This window comes from Scyliorhinus torazame, chromosome 28 (assembly GCF_047496885.1).
Source record: "Scyliorhinus torazame isolate Kashiwa2021f chromosome 28, sScyTor2.1, whole genome shotgun sequence".
NCBI lineage: Eukaryota > Metazoa > Chordata > Chondrichthyes > Carcharhiniformes > Scyliorhinidae > Scyliorhinus > Scyliorhinus torazame.
The window spans coordinates 32,705,478-32,720,084 of NC_092734.1; the positions used below are offsets into that span (position 1 = coordinate 32,705,478).

At 41.5% G+C, this 14,607-nt stretch overlaps 1 protein-coding gene and 1 long non-coding RNA gene across 9 annotated transcripts in view; one reads left to right on the forward strand and one right to left on the reverse strand.

Moving 5' to 3' along the window:
- bmpr1aa (bone morphogenetic protein receptor, type IAa) overlaps positions 1–14,607 on the reverse strand; it is a 320,584-nt gene that overhangs the window by 182,178 nt on the left and 123,799 nt on the right. For 2 of the 3 annotated variants that reach the window (XM_072491830.1, XM_072491831.1), the window contains one exon: positions 11,450–11,570. The exons of the other annotated variant lie outside the window; for it this stretch is intronic. The gene's annotated coding sequence lies outside the window, so the exon portion shown is untranslated. The remainder of the gene's footprint in view (positions 1–11,449; positions 11,571–14,607) is intronic. 3 annotated transcript variants of the gene reach the window in all.
- The window catches only part of LOC140403672 (uncharacterized), a 46,095-nt gene that overhangs the window by 3,661 nt on the left and 27,827 nt on the right, over positions 1–14,607 (forward strand). The window contains exons 1-2 of one of the 6 annotated variants that reach the window (XR_011938376.1): positions 7,183–7,412; positions 10,011–10,173. The exons of 3 other annotated variants lie outside the window; for them this stretch is intronic. This is a non-coding gene — a long non-coding RNA (uncharacterized lncRNA). Of the gene's footprint in view, positions 1–7,182; positions 7,413–10,010; positions 10,174–14,607 lie in introns of those variants that run through there. 2 more of the 6 variants (XR_011938379.1, XR_011938380.1) reach the window with 2 other exon arrangements.

Consider the following 14,607-nt stretch of genomic DNA (forward strand, 5'->3'; position numbering starts at 1 on the left):
GTTTAGGAGGAACTTCTTCACCCAAAGCATTGTGAATCTATGGAATTCCTTGCCCAGTGAAGCAGTAGAGGCTCCTTCATTAAATGCTTTTAAGATAAAGATAGATAGTTTTTTGAAGAATAAAGGGATTAAGGGTTATGGTGTTCGGGCCGGAAAGTGGAGCCGAGTCCACAAAAGATCAGCCATGATCTCATTGAATGGTGGAGCAGGCTCGAGGGGCCAGGTGGCCTACTCCTGCTCCTAGTTCTTATGAAACAAGAAACGTAATCCTCTGTTGTTAACTTCACTGTTCCTCTCCCCGAGTCTGCGTGGATCTCACCCCCACAACCCAAAGATGTGCATGTTAGGTGGATTGGCCATGCTAAATTGCCCCTTCATTGGAAAAAAAAGAATTGGGTACTTTAAATTTTTTTAAAAACGTTCTCTGTTCCTGTTCGGTTTGAATACCTCTAACTAACAATATATTTAAATCTGCGAGCACACTCTTGTCAGCATTGTGAAAGCAGGACTGGCCTTCAGAAGGACAGCTGTCCGATTTCTCTGGACAATCTAGTGACACGGGATGCTAAATGAAGATCTTGTTTTTAGTTTGGCTGGTAATTGGCTGCAGATATTGCTGAATAGTTGCGGTGTGTGAGCATGGAACATGACCAATGAGGGGTGAGAAGTACAATTTTGGCGAGCTGGGGCAGTGCAGCAACATTCAAATGTGTTTAGTCTTCATTTTAATAGATGCGTTGAAACAGATGATTAAAAGGATTCATCCCTGGGGATCACTAAGGCACACAACATTTAGGCCTTGTATGCTATATGCTGTTTTTGCAGCTCAATCAGTATTCCCACTAATTTGCACAGCTTAAGTTGAAACTTTTGGTTTCCCTTGACCGTTTTAATTCATGTGAGTAACTGAATGCTCCCGGTTAGCTGAATCAATGAACACAACTACAATAACCCACACATATATAACAGCCAATTCCTGAAGTTAAAAACTGAAGTACCTGTGCACAATACACTTCAATATCTTTCTTGTTCAAAGAAAATGCGACCAACTAAGTAACTCAAACCACATTGTTTGAAATTCCAAGCATGTCTGATATATCTAATTTTCTTTGGAGTGGCTGGATTTGTCGAATGCTTGGGTACAAGAAATTGCATTTTCAATATATTCAAGTCAAAAAGATGCAATATTCTGGAAGGACTAAGCCTGCCCATTTCATTCAAAATTTCTGATTTCAAATTATTTGATCATCTATCAATGAAACACAGTGCAAGTTAAACGTTTCCCACCACACCTTTATTTATAGGGATCCCTTTCAGTAAATGCTTTGCATGCCTGAAGTGCTAGTCCTTGAAGCTCTCCTGCATTGTGGAAATGTGGCACATTTCAAGCTGTTACATTCAAATTTCATAGAGAGGGGGGTCAAATGAAGATCAATGTGTAATCTAAAACATCAAGCAATTGTAACATCAGGTAATTATAACAATGCCTTTTAGTTTTAGTTATACAAGATAGTGGTTCCACCACAGCACTAACTTCCGGAGGTCGTTCCAACTCACTAGCTTGCATGGATGTGGGCAAACAGCAAGGTTTCAAAGGACTTTGGTTAGAATGCACAGCTTAATGTAAACGTACTGCAGGATAGTTTATCACATAACTATGGCAAGCTGGCTTATTGTTAAACAACCCAGTTTTATTCCCAGAGGAGCATTAGAAAAACGAAAACTATGTGCCCCAAGATTCAAAATGAATTAATTTTGTTTATAAGGTATAAAACATGCGTTAAAAAATTCCAGTTTTAGGGCAGCAAGGTGGTGCAGTGGTTAGCACTGCTGCCTCTCTGCGTCGAGGACCCGAGTTCGATCACTGCCCTGGGTCACTAACCGTGTGGAGTTCTCACATTCTCCCCGTGTCTGCATGGGTTTTGCACCCACAAACCAAAAATTGGCCCTTAATTGAAAAAAAAAGAATTGGGTACTCTAAATGTATTTTTTAAAAAGACCAGTTTTATCTGGAAGGACTTTGGAAACTAAAACTATGTGCCCCAAGATTCAAAATTAATTTATTTTGTTTATAAGGTATAAAAACATGTGTTAAAAAAGACCAGTTTTAGGGCAGCATGGTAGCATAGTGGTTAGCACAATTGCTCCACAGCTCCAGGGTCCCAGGTTCGATTCCCGGCTTGGGTCACTGCCTGTGCGAAGTCTGCACATTCTCCCAGTGTGTGCGTGGGTTTCCTCCAGGTGCTCCGGTTTCCTCCCACAGTCCAAAGATGTGCAGGTTAGGTAGATTGACCATGCTAAATTGCCCTTAGTGTCCAAAATTGCCCTTAGTGTTGGGGGGTTACTGGGTTATGGGGATAGGGTGGAGGTGTGGGCTTGTGTAGGGTGCTCTTTCCAAGAGCCGGTGCAGACTCGATGGGCCGAATGGCCTCCTTCTGCACTGTAAATTCTATGATCTACAAGTATAATATACAAAAGAAGACCCACTTTCAATGCAAGTATTTCCACCTGCAGTTTCCAACCAGCTTGCAATCTCAACAATAAGTATTCTAAATAACTGTTCCCCAATTACCATGATATCAGCTGTCTCTCTTTCTGGAAGAATGGAAAAAATTAACTGACTTCTAATAATCAAATCTGGCATCCATTTGCATTGTAAGAAGAAAACAAACTGTGACCACACACAACAATTTGCATGCACCACTGCTAACCTACCAGGCAGTTGTACTAAACATCTATTAGTCACCATACTGCTCATAAACATCAAAAGATCCATCATTCTTTTTTTAAACAAATGCACGAACACCTCCAAACATTTCTAATTTTCTCAATTCTATAGCCTAACATTTTCCTCAGAATCAAGACTCAGATGCCCAGACTCTCAGTCACCAGTCCATTCTCTACTGCACTTCAAATGGTCCGTGCAATCCTTCCTGACATCACCATTAGTCAACTCCTAAAAGCTTGCACTATTTCCTACTCTCATTTTTCAGCATCATCTGAAAACTACCAAGTCTCGAGAGATGTTTGAACAGCTCTTAGAGTACTTTGAATTTTTAAACTTAAATCCACGTGGAGGACTCTATTATGTATATAATAGGCACATTTCAAGAAACACTGGACTGCGCTGTAAGCTAATCCTCCAACTGCTACTGTTTAACAATCAAAAATGTATTTAACCCCTTCAAGTGAAGAAAAAATTGAATTCTCTCAGCCTAAAAATATTAATTGCCACCCATGTGTTAACTCTTTGAATTTTTTGGGAAGGAAATTTAAGAGAATGAAGTATAAACTATATTTGTGTCATCATATCAATAAGTTGAAAATATTCTTGAAAACAGATTTGATAGCAGTGTGTATAATCCTCAATCTCTGACTAGATGCAGCCAATTGGTTCTTCCTCACCTTTGACTATTCTAAATAATACTGCTCAACACCTCTACCATCCCAGATTTTCCCCCCAGCTCTCTCAAAAAGGAACAAATTATATTTCTACAGTAACTTTAATTGCAGCAAAACATCCCAAGGCGCTTTATAGAAGTGCATTCAGACAAAACGAGGCACAAAGGGAAAGGGTGAAATATTAGGAGGTGATGGCAAAAGGTTAGTCAAAAAGTTAGTCTTAAAAGAGTAATTCTGAAGTGTGAAGCATCGTGATGTAAGCCTCAGTCACCAATGATGTGGCGGAATGCACAAGAGTTAATATAAGAAAATTTGTGGAGGCACAGGGCTGATATTTAGCTCTTGGCGCCATCACTCAAGTGGCCATTCCTCATGTGGGAACTTGGATGGTGGGTATCAATATGCGGCCACTGCAATGTTTTCAACTTGTTTCATCAGATATTAATTGACTCAGCATCAGATCAGAATCAGTTCACACCACACATATTGTGACAGAGTCACTAGCATTCTGCAACTGTGGAAAGCACCAGAATTCTTTACTCAATGGAAAATCTGCTGATTGTTGACCCCCACACCACTCTCTACCCTTAACTCAAAGTACTTGGGAACTGGCTGATTGAGAAGCTCTAGCTTCTTCTAGCTAGCATTCACTTGGTTATAACTGCACTGTAAGTTCAATGTGTAATTATTGCAGCTGATCAGCAGAAGTACAGTCCTCTATGGCGCAAGTAGTCAACCAGCACAGTATGTCTGAATCAAGCAGAAGTCTAGTTTTATTCCCGATAGGTACGGTCAATCTGCTTTTAATAAGGTTGCCTACTGTGGTTGGGCCAATTCCTGAAGCTTTTGTCACATGATCTCTTACCTCCAACCACCCCACCCATCTGCCCCACTAGTTGATCAATTTATCCATCGTCAGTGAAGCTTTTCTCACACCAATAAGAAAGGGAATAGGTTCTTCATTACCCAATTAGATGATTCTTCACTGCAAGCAAACAGCCTCCCTCAACCCCCCATGTCCAATACTTTTTATAACTAGTGAAACAAAAATATTATCTTAATCTTAAAAATCAACCTCAGCCAAGGAAACAGAACATTTTTCTAATCTTCAATGGTGGAAATCTACAATGCTACTTGTGTTTCGGGATCCATTTGAAGTATGAAGTGACAATTGTTGTTTGTCAAAACTCAGAAAAAAAGGAAACAATCTTTTGCACCTGATGCAACTGAATAAGAAATGTATTTAATATTAGACACATGACACACCCACACCACAGAAGATGAAATCTTCACAATGCACCCGCCCCCCCGGTCCAGGTGCCACAAACAGCAATACAGGGGCATTACTGCTGTACCTGATCTCATCTTTTTTGCTTCTTCCTGGGATGAGGTACTCAGTGAATATCCACCGCCTCAGGTGACAACTATATCTGACTATATCTTTACCATGCTGCTTACAACCATGTAAACAGAGCACTTTATTTTTTAGTGTGTTTTAACACAAGTTAAAATTTTGATCACATTTCGGATATCTATAGTAAAATGGTGTAATTTATGTATAACTTCGGTTATGATCGACATAACTGTGTAATTCAATTATTTGTTTAATAAATTTGCCTATCATAAATGAAAAACTGCAATAAAAACATTTTCTAAAAATGTTTAGCACAGGGCTAAATCGCTGGCTTTGAAAGCAGACCGAGGCAGGCCAGCAGCACGGTTCGATTCCCGTAACAGGCACCGGAATGTGGAGACTAGGGGCTACTTGTGACAATAAGCGATTTTCATTTCATTAGCTAACCTTAGCAGCAGGAGCAGAGCAATGGATAGGATTGCGGAAAAAAACAGGCAGAAAAGCAGCACATTCAAGATTCAGAGCAGCAATCAGTCTAATTGGGATATCCAAATTTATAACGAAATAACACGTAATGCGTGTCGTTGAAATCAATATCCACCTACACAATCATAATAATCTTTATTATTGTCACAAGTAGGCTTATATTAACGCTTCAAGAAGTTACTGTGAAAATCCCCTAGTCGCCACATTCCAGCGTCTGTTCATGTACATTGAGGGAGAATTCAGAATGTCCAAATTACCTAACAGCATATCTTTCAGGACTTGTGGGAGGAAACCGGAGCACCTGAAGGAAACCCACGCAGACACGGGGAGAACATGCAGACTCCGCACAGACAGTGACCCAAGCCGGGAATCGAACCTGGGACCCTGGCGCTGTGAAGCAACAGTGCTAACCACTGTGCTACCGTGTTGTCTGGCCAGTGCACAGAGTACAATTTACAGCAATTCACCATCATTGAAGTTCCCGGTGAGGCACACACCAGCCGCAGTTGGACATATATATATATATATATATTACATTCCTTCACTGTGACTGGGTCAATAACACCCAACACCACTGCAGCAGCTCGGTTTATTCTATAAGCAATTAGGGATGGGCTATAAATGTAGTCTGGTCAGCATCAGCCACATCCTGCAAACAAAAGTCACATAACAATTCAAATTGCACACAGCGTCCCGGATTTTCTTTGTACTTATAATTTTGAAAATAATCACTGTTAATGAATATTAACTGGGATCACAACTATATTCATGGATGGTAAAACAATAGGTCAAATAGCTGCTGACACACTCTCCACTTTATTGCATTTTCCAACTTCAGTCCAATTTTGTTTTTATTCATTTTTGGGATGTGGGTATCACTGGCTAGCCCAGCACTTATTGCCCATCCTTAATTACCATTGGGAAGATGGTGGTGAGGGGGAGCTGCCTTCTTAAACTGCTGCAGTCCATATGGTGTAGGTACAGTCCAATATTAGCATCCTTAATGTTGCGATTTTCCATTACAGAGTCACATCCAATGCAATTATGCAGATTTCTGCTTATTGCTGTATCTGCTATATCTCTTTTTAAAAATAAATTTAGAGTACCCGATTATTTGTTTTCCCAATTGAGGGGCAATTTAGCATGGCCATTCCACCTAACCTGCACATCTTTGGGTTGTGGGAGTGAAAGCCACGCAAACACGTGGAGAATGTGCAAACTCAACACGGACAATGACCCAGGGCTGGGATCGAACCCGGGTCCTCAGCGGCGTAAGCAGCAGTGCTAACCACTGTGCCGCCTTGCCGCCCCTCTGCTATATCGCTGATTAAATTGTGGTATAGATTGGGCAACGGGAGAACTGAACACAAACAAGCTTATATTTCTGGAAAGGATCGTGTCCCATAATGTGGAATCTTTATTCACGGCCTGGTCAGATTGGCTGAAAGCTCATAATCAAGGTCTAGATGTTCATCAGCCAAGTGCAAATTGCTTTGCTCCTGGATGCATTTCGACAAAGGTGACAAGTAATACCTTTCCTAAAACTGAATTCAGTGTTTCAAATAGCAATGGGTCAATTTTGTGATATCAACTGCAAAGGTATTCTTGCAATCACAGGAAACCCTGCACCTTAAATGGTGCTTATTATATAATCCGAGTTGATTATGGTCTTTATGAAACCTATTGCAACATTCGGTCCATTCCTCCTGTAAGGAAAGGATTAATCAGACCGTCTTGAATTTTGCTGCAAAACTGCTACTTATTTCTCTTTACATTGTAGCATCAGTAACGTAGTTTTTCCTGTGAGGAAATAGTTAATTTAGATGCAATAGTCACTGAAGTGTTGAAATAATCTTTTAAAAATTTACTTCCGGAATGTGGGCGTCGCTGCCCATCCCTAGCTGCCCTTCAGAAGGTGGTGGTGAGTTGCCTTCTTGAACCCTTGTTCAGTCCTTGAGGTGTAGGTACACCCACTGTACTGATAGAAGGGAGTTCCAGGATGTTGCCCCGGTGATGGTGAAGGAACGGAAATATGTTACCAAGTCTGGGTGGTTAAGGCAGCAACAAGTTTAACGAACAAACATGGAAGACATTCCAGTGTATATATTTCAGCAAACTTTAATTTGATAAATTCTGCAGAAGGAATTACATCATTTTCCGAAGGAGACTGGTATGGAATGGTGCAGATTTGAAATTGGAAATTTTCATTAATAGAATAGCAACAGGAGTGAAACAATTGATAAAGTAACAAAATTGGAGAGTTGTACCAGTCTACAGATAAGAGAATTCATTATAATTAAAGTGATTTTCAAGGAAAAATGGTATGTTGGCCATCATAGCGAGAGGATTTGAGTATAGGAATAAGGATGGTTTACTGCAATTTTATGAAATGGTGATGAGGATATGCAGTTTTGGTGGATGTGCTTGCTGTGGAGGGATGTGTGAGGAAGGATGTGCTTGCTGTGGAGGGAGTGTAGCGAAGGGTTCCCAGGCTTGTTCCTGGTATGGAGGAACTAAGTCAGTTAGAATTATATATTGAGTTTAGAAGAGTGAGATCTCATTGAAACTTACAAAATTCCAACAGGGTTAGACAGGTAGATTCGAAGGGCCAAATGGCCTCCTCCTGCTTCTATTTTCTATGTAAATATGACACGCTTGTTAAGAAACTAGGGGGCAGCACGGTAGCCTTGTGGATAGCACAATTGCTTCACAGCTCCAGGGTCCCAGGTTCGATTCTGGCTTGGGTCACTGTCTGTGCGGAGTCTGCACATCCTCCCCGTGTGTGCGTGGGTTTCCTCCGGGTGCTCCGGTTTCCTCCCACAGTCCAAAGATGTGCGGGTTAGGTGGATTGGCCATGATAAATTGCCCTTAGTGTCCAAAATTGCCCTTAGTGTTGGGTGGGGTTACTGGGTTATGGGGATAGGGTGGCGGTGTTGACCTTGGGTAGGGTGCTCTTTCCAAGAGCCGGTGCTGACTCGATGGGCTGAATGGCCTCCTTCTGCTCTGTAAATTCTATGAAACGTCTGAATTGTCACTTTGAAAGATTTTTACGTTGGTGTCAGAACAGATGCTTTAGAATCTGATTACGGTCTGTGTCATAAGTACTGGCTGTTAACTGCATGTTTAATTATTGTATGCTTAACAAATCCGTGACCAATGGAACCTATTAATTTGAGGTGTAAATTATTCCTCTTCTCAAACTAAGTTTCTCGAGCCATCAACTGCATTGTGGATTTCTGTCTTAATGCCTATGTTAATCCCGTGGTTTCAAATCCCTTCATAGCCTTGCTTCTCCGTGTCTGGGTAGCCTCTAGCCCTACAAGCCTTGAAGATCTCAGTGATCCTCCAATTCTGGCCTCTTGCGCATCCTTGATTTTAATCACACTAACATTGGCAGCCAGGCTTTTCACTGCTTTGGCCTTAAGCTCTGGAATTCCCTCAAACCTTTCAAGCTCCTCTCTCTCATCTTTTAACTTGCTTCGTAAAATGTATCACTTTGATCAGGCCTTTAGTCATCTGTTCTAATTTCTACTTCTGTGGTTCAGTGCGGAAAAAATTAAACGTTTTAATAATGCTCTTGTTAAATGCACTATAGGATGCTGTTGGCCCCAGATTCTAACATGCACATCATCCAATTGACACATGTGGGTTGGAGGTTTCAAAATATTGCAGAAAATATCAGATACATTTCTATTACTGCATGCATAGTTTACAATAGAATTGGCTCTTTGTTCTGTTGGCCTATTATCCCTTGAGAATGGTTTGTTTTTAAAAACCAAAGTGACCTTACTGAATGAAACACCTGCACGTTAACCGTTTTCATAGCTGAGAAAAACCAAGTCTATCGATTACACAACATGAAGGACACCCAAAGTTCAATTACAGAAAAAAAGCATGAGAATAGGTACTTTTGTGTTTGAAATTGGGATGGGCATTACATTCCCAAAACTTTCCTCTTGTAATTTCCTTATATTGTACAACTTTCTTATCGATATGGAAGATCTGAAATGGAAACTTCACACCGCCGTTTGCAGCAGAAAGAGGTTGAACATTGTTCCATGAAAACAGACTGTATTTCTGGTTCTTTATTCTACTCCAAAGCGAAAAGTTCAATGATAAACGTTACTGAATGGTCTTGATGGAGACTGAATGTCAAGCTGCATACAAACAATGCCTGCTGGGATCCCACAGCTGAGCTACAGCCCTTGAAAGAAAGTGCCCATCCTCTTTTGTTATTTGCGTGGAGGTATTATGGTATAGCATTCACCAATGTACGCTTTAAGCTATGCATGTGTGCAGCCAGGCAGACATCATGCAGGTACCATGCAGACAACTCACAAATGATCCCCTTTAAGATACCATTGGGCATGTCAGTGCAAAAAAATTAAAGGAATTGTACAGTGAAATAAAGAGGCAGTGCACAACAAAACATTGAGACACACCACTGCTGCTAGTATGATTTTCAATATCTAATCTGCCACCAAACACTGAATTATTTACATTTGCAAACACTTAGATAATATAGCTCTTGCTAAATCTAGTTGATAAAAAAAAGACTTGTTATACCTGATCAATGCCAAATAAAAACCATGAGATTTAATATTTTTGTTTTCTCATTGGAATTTCTATTTGTTTAAAAGGTGTATTAGCTATTCATGAAAATAAGCAAACGGTGTGTCAATCAAAGTGGTCCTTCAGCAAGTCACTTCTTGGGATTGTAGTCCTTAACCCAAACATTGCTGAGCACTTTTGCTTTTGTGTACAACAGGCATTAAACACCAAAATGAAAACAGCAGACACTAAACATTTTCCAAGCCACTGCAAGTAATATTTTCTGCAAGCAAGGTGGATAAAGTAAACCAGTAGATGTAGTGTACTTGGATTTCCAAAAGGCATTTGATAATGTGCCACATTAAAGGTTACTGCACAAGGTAAGGCACATAGGGTTGGGGGTGATAAATAAAAGTGTGGCAGGAGGATTGGCTAACTAACTGCAAACAAGTCAGGTTAAATGGGTCAGATTGGCTAACTAGTGGAGTGTCACAGGGATCGGTGCTGGAACCTCAACAACTTAGAATCTACATTGATGACTTGGACAAAGGGACAGACTGTACTGTCACCAAATTTGATGATACAAAGATAGGTAGGAAAGCAAGTTGTGAGGAGGATACAAAGAGTCTGCAAAGGACATAGGACATGTACATGGACAGAAATTTGACAGATGGGATTATAATGTGGGAAAGTGTGAGGATCTCTACGTTGGCAGGAAGAATAGAAAAGCAGAATATTGTTTAAAATAGGGAGGGACTGCAGAATGCTGCAGTACAAAGGGACCTAATTAGCATGCAGATACAGCAAGAAATTAGAACGGCAAATGGAATTGCGTTTATTGCGAGGGAGATGGGAGTATATAAGTATGGAAGTCTTGCTACAACTATCCAGGCCATTGGTGAGACTGCACTAGGAATACTGTGTACAGTTTTACTTAAGGAAGGATATGCTTCCTTAAGTAAGCTGAGGTTATTCATGACCTTCTCAACCTTGCCTCTCGCCTGAGATGTGGTGATGCTCATGTTAATCATCACCAGTCAGCTCTCGCACAGGGAAAAGCAGCCAATGGTTATCTGGGACTATGGCGACTTTTTCAGTAACAGTTCAGAAAAGATTCAGTCGGTGACGTCCTGGGACGAGAGGTTTGTCTTACGAGCCTATACTCATTGAAGTTTAGAAGAATGAGGATCTTATTGAAACATCTAAGATTCTGAGCAGGAGGGAATTAGTCAAAGTAGATGCTAAGAGAATATTTCTTCTCATGGGGGAATCATAGGGCAGCACGGTAGCATTGTGGATAGCACAATTGCTTCACAGCTCCAGGGTCCCAGGTTCAATTCCGGCTTGGGTCACTGTCTGTGCGGAGTCTGCACATCCTCCCCGTGTGTGCGTGGGTTTCCTCCGGGTGCTCCGGTTTCCTCCCACAGTCCAAAGATGTGCAGGTTAGGTGGATTGGCCATGATAAATTGCCCTTAGTGTCCAAAATTGCCCTTAGTGTTGGGTGGGGTTATTGGGTTATGGGGATAAGTGGAGGTGTTGACCTTGGGTGGGGTGCTCTTTCCAAGAGCCAGTGCAGACTCGGTGGGCCAAATGGCCTCCTTCTGCACTGTAAATTCTATGATCTAACGCAATATGATAAAAATCAGTCAGCCTTACCTGATGTGAGAAATAAATTGAGGAGCTCGCACATTTCACACTGGACTTTGAAGCACAACATAAGTAATCTTCTACGCCTGAAGTCCTAAGAACCAAACGAACTGAAGAAAATTCAGGAAACCTGAAGAAAAATAGTATTTTTGTTATAAATAGACAGCTTGATTAAATAACTTGCCAACATCAAGAACATAAGAAATAATTGCAGGTGTAGGTCACATGGTCCACAGCTAATCATCTGCCTTAACTCCACTCTTCCCCATTTTCCTTACCCTTGATACCCGGAGAGATCAAACATCTATCTACCCAGCCTTGAATATACTCAACCATGGAGCTTCCACAACCCTCTTGGGTACAGAATAGCAACTATTCACAACCCTCTCAGTAGGAAGGCAGTGCAGGTGTCCTCTGCGGTCATCTCCCTGCAAAACAGATATACCGCTTTGGATACTGTTGAGGGAGATGGCTCACCAGGGAAAGGCAGCAGCAGCCAGGTTCATGGCACCATGGCTGGCTCTGCTGCGCAGCTGGGCAGGAAGAATGGCTTTGCTATAGTGATAGGGGACTCAATTGTAAGGGGAATAGACAGGCGGTTCTGCGGACACAATCGAGACTCCAGGATGGTATGTTGCCTCCCTGGTGCAAGGGTCAAGGATGTCTCGGAGCGGTTGCAGGACATTCTGGGGGTTTTGGGGGGGGGTGGGGGGCACATAGGCACCACCGATATAGGTAAAAAAACGGGACGAGGTCCTACAAGCTGAATTTAGGGAGTTAGGAGTTAAACTAAAAAGTAGGACCTCAAAGGTAGTAATCTCAGGATTGCTACCAGTGGCACGAGCTAGTCAGAGTAGGAATGTCAGGATAGATAGGATGAATGCATGGCTCGAGAGATGGTGCAAGCCAACATAAGTGTACTTTACCTGAATGCTCGTAGTATTCGGAATAAGGTAAATGAGTTGATGGCGCAAATCATCGTGAATGACTATGATTTAGTGGCCATTACTGAAACATGGTTAAAGGATGGTCACGACTGGGAGTTAAATATCCGAGGGTATCAAACTATTCGGAAGGACAGAGTGGATGGTAAGGGAGGTGGTGTAGCTCTGTTATTTAAGGATGACATCCGGGCAACAGTAAGGGATGACATCGGTGCTATGGAGGATAAGGTTGAATCCATTTGGGTGGAAATCAGGAATAGTAAGGTGAAAAAGTCACTGATAGAAGTAGTCTATAGGCCACCAAATAGTAACATTATGGTGGGGCAGGCAATAAACAAAGAAATAACGGATGCATGTAGAAATGGTACAGCAGTTATCATGGGGGATTTTAATCTACATGTCGATTGGTTTAACCAGGTCGGTCAAGGAAGCCTTGAGGAGGAGTTTATAGAATGCATCCGCGATAGTTTCCAAAACAGTATGTAATGGAACCTACGAGGGAAAAAGCGGTCCTAGATCTGGTCCTGTGTAATGAGACAGGATTGATTCAGGATCTCATAGTTAGGGATCCTCTCAGAAGGAGCGATCACAATATGGTGGAATTTAAAATAAAGATGGAGGGTGAGAAGGTAAAATCAAGCATGAGTGTTTTGTGCTTTAACAAAGGAGATTACAATGGGATGAGAGAAGAACTAGCTACGGTTGACTGTGAGCAAAGACTTTATGGTGAAACAGTTGAGGAACAGTGGAGAACCTTCCAAGTGATTTTTCAGAGTGCTCAGCAAAGTTTGATACCAACAAAAAGGATAAACGGTAGAAAGAGGGAAAATCGACCGTGGATATCGAAGGAAATAAGGGAGAGTATCAAATTGAAAGAAAAAACATACAAAGTAGCAAAGATCAGTGGGAGACTAGAGGACCTCAAAATATTTAGGGGGCAACAGAAAGCTACTAAAAAGGCTATAAAGAAGAGTAAGATAGATTATGAGTGTAAACTTGCTCAGAATATAAAAAGATAGTAAAAGTTTCTACAAATATATAAAACAAAAAAGAGTGGCTAAGGTAAATATTGGCCCTTTAGAGGATGAGAAGGGAGATTTAATAATGGGAGATGAGGAAATGGCTGAGGAACTGAACAGGTTTTTTGGGTCGGTCTTCACAGTGGAAGACACAAATAACATGCCAGTGACTGATGGAAATGAGGCTATGACAGGTGAGGACCTTGAGAGGATGGTTATCACCGAGGAGGTAGTGATGGGCAAGCTAATGGGGCTAAAGGTAGACAAGTCTCCTGGACCTGATGGAATGCATCCCAGAGAGCTAAAAGAGATGGCTAGGGAAATTGCAAATGCACTAGTGATAATTTACCAAAATTCACTAGACTCTGGGGTGGTCCCGGCGGATTGGAAATTAGCAAACGTGACACCATTGTTTAAAAAAGGAGGTAGGCAGAAAGCGGGTAATTAGAGGCCAGTGAGCTTAACTTCGGTAGTAGGGAAGATGCTGGAATCTATCATCAAGGAAGAAATAGCGAGGCATCTGGATGGAAATTGTCCCATTGGGCAGACGCAGCATGGGTTCATAAAGGGCAGGTCGTGCCTAACTAATTTAGTGGAATTTTTTGAGGACATTAACAGTGCGGTAGATAACGGGGAGCCAATGGATGTGGTATATCTGGATTTCCAGAAAGCCTTTGATAAGGTGCCACACAAAAGGTTACTGCATAAGATAAAGATACATGGCATTAAGGGCAAAGTAGTAGCATGGATAGAGGATTGGTTAATTAATAGAAAGCAAAGAGTGGGGATTAATGGGTGTTTCTCTGGTTGGCAATCAGTAGCTAGTGGTGTCCCTCAGGGATCAGTGTTGGGCCCACAACTGTTCACAATTTACATAGATGATTTGGAGTTGTGGGCCAAGGTCAATGTGTCCAAGTTTGCAGACGACACTAAGATAAGTGGTAAAGCAAAAAGTGCAGAGGATACTGGAAGTCTGCAGAGGGATTTGGATAGGCTAAGTGAATGGGCTAGGGTCTGGCAGATGGAATACAATGTTGACAAATGTGAGATTATCCATTCTGGTAGGAATAACAGCAAAAGGGATTATTATTTAAATGATAAAATATTAAAACATGCTGCTGTGCAGAGAGACCTGGGTGTGCTCGTGCATGAGTCCCAAAAAGTTGGTGTACAGGTGCAACAGGTGATTAAGAAGGCAAATGGA